General features: G+C 53.4%; 1 pseudogene across 1 annotated transcript; it reads left to right on the top strand.

Moving 5' to 3' along the window:
- Positions 1–989: 989 nt before the first annotated feature.
- On the top strand, positions 990–3,559 carry LOC308513776 (phosphofurin acidic cluster sorting protein 2-like; annotated as a pseudogene). The gene is made up of 2 exons: positions 990–1,867; positions 2,026–3,559. The product of its transcript is annotated as a phosphofurin acidic cluster sorting protein 2-like (transcript).
- The last annotated feature ends 3,794 nt before the right edge of the window (positions 3,560–7,353 follow it).

Here is a 7,353-nt window from a genome sequence, read left to right on the forward strand (position 1 = left end):
ATAGCACCTGCCCCTTCACAGGGGTTGCTGAGGGGCTTGGACTGAAGACACACCAACATCCCTGTGAAATTAATGTGTAATTGGTATACTGTGTGCGTCTGTACATTTTTATTATTGTTTTACCTTCGGGAGGAAACCAGGGAGAAAGAAGAACATGACTCAGCCTGCTCAGCTTATCAGGGAGCCTGGTTACATCTCGAGAGAAGAGCGAGCCCCCAGCAAGGAGACCCTGGCCAGCGGAAGCGAGAAGACATTTGCTCTTTGCTCTCCACCATCGATTCCCCTTTCAGATCATGAGACCAAGGTCTGAGCCAACCACCACATCCGGTTCCCCTGGTCGCAGTTTTTGGTTCAGGAGTGGGGCTTGACTCCTGGCTGTCTGATCAGGGTTTCAGGGACTTTTGCGAGGACTCATCTTTTCTGATGGGTTCAAACCAGAGAGATGGGGTGACAATGCACATTATTTATGCATCTGAGTCTTCACAAGGGCAGGGGTTTTGCTCATATGCTAAGGCCACTCGCTGCCTGGAACATAGACGTATGGATACGTATTTGCTACATAATATATTTTTGAGCCCCTGTATCCCGTCATGCCTGACACCCACACTTAAGGGGAGGGGACACAGTCACACCACACGAGGAAGGTGAAGACCATGGGGAGAAACTGAGGAGAGAACTGGTGACCCGAGAGGTCCATGCCTTGCCCAGGATCACAGGTGGTCAGAATGCAGAGCCTGAGATAAACCCAGCTGTGTGTCCTCAAAGGTGGGGTCCTGGCTGCACCCAGGCTTCCTCAGGGGCTCTGGAAAAGGCTGTGCTGATGGGCTTGTGTATAGATGTGAAGATGGTATTGGGGAGACGGTGAGCATTTGGCAGCCTTCACAGGCATTTGGTGAGTATTTGTCTGTCCACAACCCACCCAGAGTGGAGGGAGCTGCCTCTGATGGAATGTGCCCCCTCTCCCAACACAGGGTAGAAATAAGACCTCTATGGGGCCTGCAGCTGCGGTTTTGTCAGTGCCCTCGGGCCTGGACACATTGCCTGCCACACTCAACACACAGGTGCCCATGAATTTGTTTTCCACCTGGGAGGTGGAACGCTCCAGCCCCACCTGCGTGCCCAGGCTGTGCAGCCTCACCTTAACCAAGCTGCTCATCTACAAGGAGCTGGAGAAGGAGCTCAGCGCTGTGGTGATCACTGGAAATGCAGGGCTCCAAAAACATCTTGAGGTCTGATGAGATTCTGCTGCCCCCCTAGTGGACAAATGAAGACCGACCTGGCGCTGACCTCCCTGCAGTACCCTCATTTCCTAAAGAGAGAAGGCAACACCTTACAGATCATGCTGCAGCAGAAGCAGCGCCTTAAAAACCAGACCATCCTGGGTTACCGGACACCATCGACATGGCTGAGGTGATGCAGCGACCCCTCGAGGGTGGCCAGATGCTGAGCCTCCATAGCACCAACACAGAGGTATCTGCCCACGTGGCTGAGGTCAGCATCTCCTCCCTGTCCAGCCAGCCCATCGACCCCAAGGACAGCACCCAGCAGGCCGGCCCCAAGGCCACGTCCCAGGTTCATTACTCGGAGATGGAGTATGAAATCTCAAAACAGCAGGCCAGCCATGATCCCGGGCATGGGCAGGACCAGGAGGAGGGGGAGGACTTGGACATGGGAAAAACCAAGAAGCAACATGAAGGAGAAGTAATGCCAATCATGACCAGGCAACAAGCTGCCAACAAGAAAGTTGGGGCGTGGCTGCGCAGGGTGCAAGTGTGGAAGGAGGTCCTGGACTCAGAGCAGGAGTCTTCGGAGAATGCCCCTGAGGTGGAGGAGGACCTGGATCTGCTGTATGACTCACTAGAGAAATGTGACAGTGGCTCATGAGAGTGTCCTCAGGACCCCGAAGCCCTGGCTGAGGCCGTACTTGGAAGACCTGTTCCAGCCCAGCCGGCAGATGGAGAGCTGGAGCACCCACAGTGCCAGCGCCAGGCGGAGCCTCCAGGTCCAACCCACATGCCCGAGAAGACAAGCCCAAGCCACTGAGGAACAGTGTCTCAGACTCGGTGGCCCACAGCACACCCGCCCCAGGGAGCAGCTGGCACAGCCCTGGGTCTCTCAAGAGGCAGAGACCTCTACCCTGGACATGTTCACTCAGAAGCTGCCACCCAGTGGGCGCATCACCAAGATTGAGTCTCTCCTCATCGCCTCCACCAGATCCCGGGGGGAGTAGGAGGCCGCTGGGGCTGGAGCACATCCCTGAAGGAGCGGCAGGTGTCACAGCCAGGAACAAGCGGGCCAACAGCCTGGACAACAAGCACTGCCCCGACCCACTGAGCCAGCTGCAGATCCCCAGGCAGACGGTGTACGACCAACTGAACCACATCTCATCTCTGACAGCCAGCGGCCCCAGAACATCCTCCTCCTCAGCGCCTCCGACTGGCAGGGGCAGTTCCCATCTGAGTCCTGCAGCAACACATGCTGCCCGGGCTGTGCACCTGCTCCAAGGCTGAGGCCCAGGCAGCCTCAGCACCATCATCTCGTGGATACAGAGATACTGTCACTACAATTCCCAGCCCCCCAGCCTGTGAAGATTGTGTCAGGGGCACAGCAGTACTTTAGTGCTGTACTGCGGCTCTTCCTGAAGCTGCTGTCCTACAACCTGTGCCCCTGTCCCCCTGGCTGGGCTACATGCACTTCCTGGTCATCCTGCTGGGTTCCCACCTCTTGGCCAGGTACCTACAACAGCTTCTTCCAGGACCTGCCCAGGCGGGACCTGTCCTACAAGGAGGCCCAGAGGGCTGTGCAGGACACGCTGGACATGGTGTTGAGAATCACACAGTACATCGCAGGGGCCAATTGTGTCCACCAACTGCCCATCGTGGAGGCCACACTCACCTACAAACAGAAGAGCCCCAATGAGGAGTCCTTGAACATCATTCTCTTTGTGGGGGTGGTGAAACTTGTAATTGTGGGACCATTCTGGGTCGCATCAGGACACTCACGTCATGAGGCCCGCTTGGGCTCTAGCGTGATGTGGTCCGCTCTGCCACACAGGTCTGCGGCAAACAAGGAGGCCTCACCGACCCTATTCTCCTCCCCGTCTGTGAGTGGAGATGAGTCCTCCCCCAGCCAGGGTGTTGGCGCTGAGCTGATGGGGCTGCGGGTGGATTACTGGACTGCAGCCCCGCCCACAGACAGAAAATGAGACTCTGAGAACAAACACCAGGCTACCGCCAACAACACCCTCAAGTGCACCTTCCAGTCTCTCCAGGTCAGCAGGCTGCCCAGCAGTGGTGAGGCTGCAGCCACGCCCTCCCGCTCCATGACTGTGGACAAGGAGAACAACAAGAAGGTGATGTGTTTTCCCAAGAAAACCAAGGACAAGGACCTGGAGAACCAGAGCCAGTGCCTGGAGGGCATCAGCCGCCCAATCTGTAGGGCCACGCACCAGGAGAACATACTGCGGATCCTCGTTGACGGCGTGGAGTGGAACAACGTGAAGCTCCCATGTCAAGCACTTCCCCACCCGCACCTTTGGAAGCTCCAACCCCACCTTTGAGCCTGCCCGTCCCCTGCCCTTCCCCCTGCCCTGGCCAAGCCCGGGAAGGACCAGCTGCTTTTCTGTTCACATTTCAGTTTAGCACCAAGACAGACTCTGGAAACACAAAGTGTAACCCTTTCAGTGTGAATGTGCTCACAAGCTGGAAACTAACGTGGTGGCGCCCACAGGGAGCCCCCAGCTGCTCTGCTTATTACCCAGAACGCTCTGGCGAGTGGGAGGAGAGCAGACAGTGTTGACCTGGACAATCATTGACGGTGATGGTCTTCAGGACCCAAAACTGCCATTGAGAAAGGTTCTCACTGTCAACACCTGCCCCTCCTGGAAGCCTGGACTCTGCTTCCCGGGGAGTCAGCTTCACAGTGTGCCCGACTCAGCGCTGGCCTCCTATGGAGGCACCTGACAGAACACGGGGGCCGGTCAGCCAGCCCTGGCCCGGCTGCCATCCAGCCCAGTGGCCCCAGCACTACCCTCTCGTGGTGTCCAATAAACTCCATCTTCACGAGGCAAAACAGAAGAGAAACACCAAGGACCAGTGTGGTACTGATCACCTGGGCACAATGACTGGACAAACTGGGCAAATACCAGGTGCCCGCCTTTCTGGGCAGGGACCCCACATTTGTCCCCGCCTTTCCGTGTTGTTATAGAGCATTTGCTACAACAGGTGTGGGACCAACCATGTACCAGGGGGGTCCCTGCCCCTGCACAGCACAGTGGTCATTTGGCCACCTGCTTGCTGTGAATCTTCAGGTCACTGCATGTCTGAGTGATTGTTCCCCAGAATGTGAGGCCCAATAGGGTTATTGTAGGGTCTCAGTGGGGTGCCTCTGGGGCCTGGACAGTGGAGAGGTCTGACGGAAGGGCTGTGTTTCAGCCAATTGGTCATTTTCTCTTCCTGTTGACAAAGTCTCTGCCAAATTTGTGATTCTCCTCAGGGCCCAGGGTTAAGCACTTTTCTCATTAGATAAAGAGATTGGAGATTCCATTATGGGTCCCGGTCCTGGGTGAAGCCAGATCAGAAACCCCAGGGTTGAGCGGTGGGGTTCAGACTCACCCAGCTGTCTGAGATGGGGCTGGTTTGGGCTCATTCATTCCGCAAATACATGAGAAGCCCTGCCAGGTACAGACACGCCTCTAGGCACTGACCATAAGACAGTGCACAGAGCAGACACCAAGCCTGCACTCCAGAGCTTCCTTCTAGTCGGGAGTGATTCAGTCACACTAGGGCACACAGGCTCCTAGTGTCCACAGGACAGCCGATGTGACGTCTTCCTGGCCTCCTCTACCTATGGCTACATCATCCCGTATTGTGAAGAGGACAGTGAACTTCTGTTCCAGCAGAAAACGTGATTTGGCTTTGGATCAGAGCCGTGAGGGGAATATGGGGACTATGAATTCAAGGTGCTGGCAGAACCCTGGATCCCACGCATGGTGGGATTTCTGCAAGAGGGCAGAGGTCTGAGGGCTTCTCCTAGGGAAAAGGGCAGGAGTCAGAGAGCTGTGCATGTGGACATGGGTGGTGTGGGCGAGTGGGGAGGTCAGTGAACAGAGTGAGCCCCTCAGAAAATTCACACCCTTCTGCTTCTAATCCCAGCCCAGCCTGCACACCTATCCAGGGACCTTGCTCACTAATCTGGTAGAACCTCCTCAGTGGCAGCTTGGCTGCTGCTCTCTACCCATGGGAGTTAACTGTCAATTAGATGAGAAGAACCCCACAGGGCAGCTAGTGAATTAGGCAGCACGTAGGTTCAGGAGCCAAAGTTTGAGGTGTTAGGAGATCTCTGGGACACCAGAGGTGCAGACGGATTTTCTTTGTTCACTCCTTGGTCAGCTATTCCTGGAGCACCTAGTATGTGCCAATGAGTGACATGAACAGAGTAGACACCAGCCCTCCCTGTCCTCAAGGAGTTGACATTTGGCGCGGAGGGTAGTGGGAGGGTACAGAGACACTGAGAGAGCATGTCAGGTTCTCCTGAAGAAGGGGACAGGCGGTTCCTTCATTGATGCAGAGCTGTCAGTGAGGAGGGCTTTCTGCCAGCCCCTCCTGGATGACCAGGCATATCTCTGCCAGGACTGCCAGGTTGAAAGTGGACTAGGAGTAGGTCTGGCTTCTGGATGGGAAGGAGCAGCAGGCACAACTCTCTGAGTGGTGCTCTGGGAGGGCCATGTGGAAAGAAAGGCTAGGCCTGAGACTCTGCTGTCTATCTATCTCTCTCCTCAGTGCCATCTCCTGCATCTTGGGCATCTGGCTGGACCAGTACCCTGAAGATTTTTATTTGCCGCCAGAATTTCCCAGCCTGATCATGCTTTTGGCCTCCATAGAGCTCACCTTTCCAGTCCCAGACCTGCCAACCAAGGCCCAGTATCTCCACTCACAGCCGGAGCACCTGAGCCCACTGAGGCGGAGACACAGGAGGAGGAGGAGTGGGTGGTGTGTGTGAGGGGGAGGGCACGTGGCTGGGCCACTCAGAGAAGATCTCCCAGAGGCTGGGGTTAGGCAGGAGCACAGAGCCACTCAGGTCAGTGCCCATGGCCTGCAGTAGGACTTCCTGGGGTGGGGGCTTGAACTGGCACTTCAGTGATGGAGATGGGAGGTTCCTTCCTTGGAAGGCACACAAAAGGAAGTCATGGTGTAACATTGTCTTTTCCTGGATCTACAGACACAGCTCCAGAGCAAGATGAAGAAACACCAAAAGAGGAAACGCCAACTCTGGTGCCCTCTCCAGAGCAGAGCAGGCTCCAGGCACAGCTGTCACTGAACTTCCAGATGTGGACCCACCTGCAGCTTGTGAGCCACTCCCCCCAGCTCCTGGGAGGCCTGTGGTCCCAGGTCCTGGGAGGCAGCCTCTGTCAGCTGCCTCGGCAGAGAGGACTTCCCCTCCCCAATAATAGCAATTTAAAAAATTTTTGTGTTTATCTTGCACATACTTAGACGTTTAGGGTATTTTTCTTACACCATTGAGTAAAATAAAATGTTTTTTAAATAAAATTTAGTAATATTATATTAAAAATAAATTTAAATTATATAAATTTTAACTCTATGATCCTTCAAAGTGTAAATTCCAACATCGAGCATATTCACAATTTTTTGCAACTGGTCCATAACATCACATCTCCAGTTCCAAAACATTTTCAGAACCCACATCCGAGGTATGTGTCCTGACCAGGAATCGAACCTGCGAACTTTTGGTGTATGGGGTGACTCTCCAACCAACTGATGAGGCACCCTGTCCAGGGCAAGAAAGAGCAATATTTTCATTTGAATTTATCATTTTGGTTTAAACTGCAGTTGGGTATCTTTCACATACTTTTGGCCTATTCCTTGTTTTGGAATTTCAGTTTGAAACCTTTTGCCCTCTTTTCCATTGGATTGTTAGCAAATCTGAATTGTCATGGATATTACCTTTTTGCCATGTAACTTGCAAATGGTTTCTCTAGCTTGCCATTTGTCTCAATTTGATGTGTGTTTTGCCAAATAGACGCATTACATTTTGATATGGTCAAATCTGTCTTCTCTTATCATGCTCTTTGATTTTGTCTCTCACTTTGAGTGGAAAACATGTTTTCCGTCTTATCAGGAAGATAGGCTAGGTTGTATTGTTCTAACAGAGCCCTAAATCCCCATGGTTTGCAGCAGCAAAGGTTAATTTCATAGTCATAGTTAATTTCAGATGGATTTAACAAGAGTTCCTGTTTTTCAGATTGTTCACCTTTTTTTTTTCTTGTAAGGATGGAAGTAAGGACTTCCAAGCTCTTATATGTCAAAGTGGAAACCAGAAGTCAAATATTTATTT

Source organism: Myotis nattereri (assembly GCF_964212035.1).
Source record: "Myotis nattereri genome assembly, chromosome: 2".
NCBI classification, from domain to species: domain Eukaryota; kingdom Metazoa; phylum Chordata; class Mammalia; order Chiroptera; family Vespertilionidae; genus Myotis; species Myotis nattereri.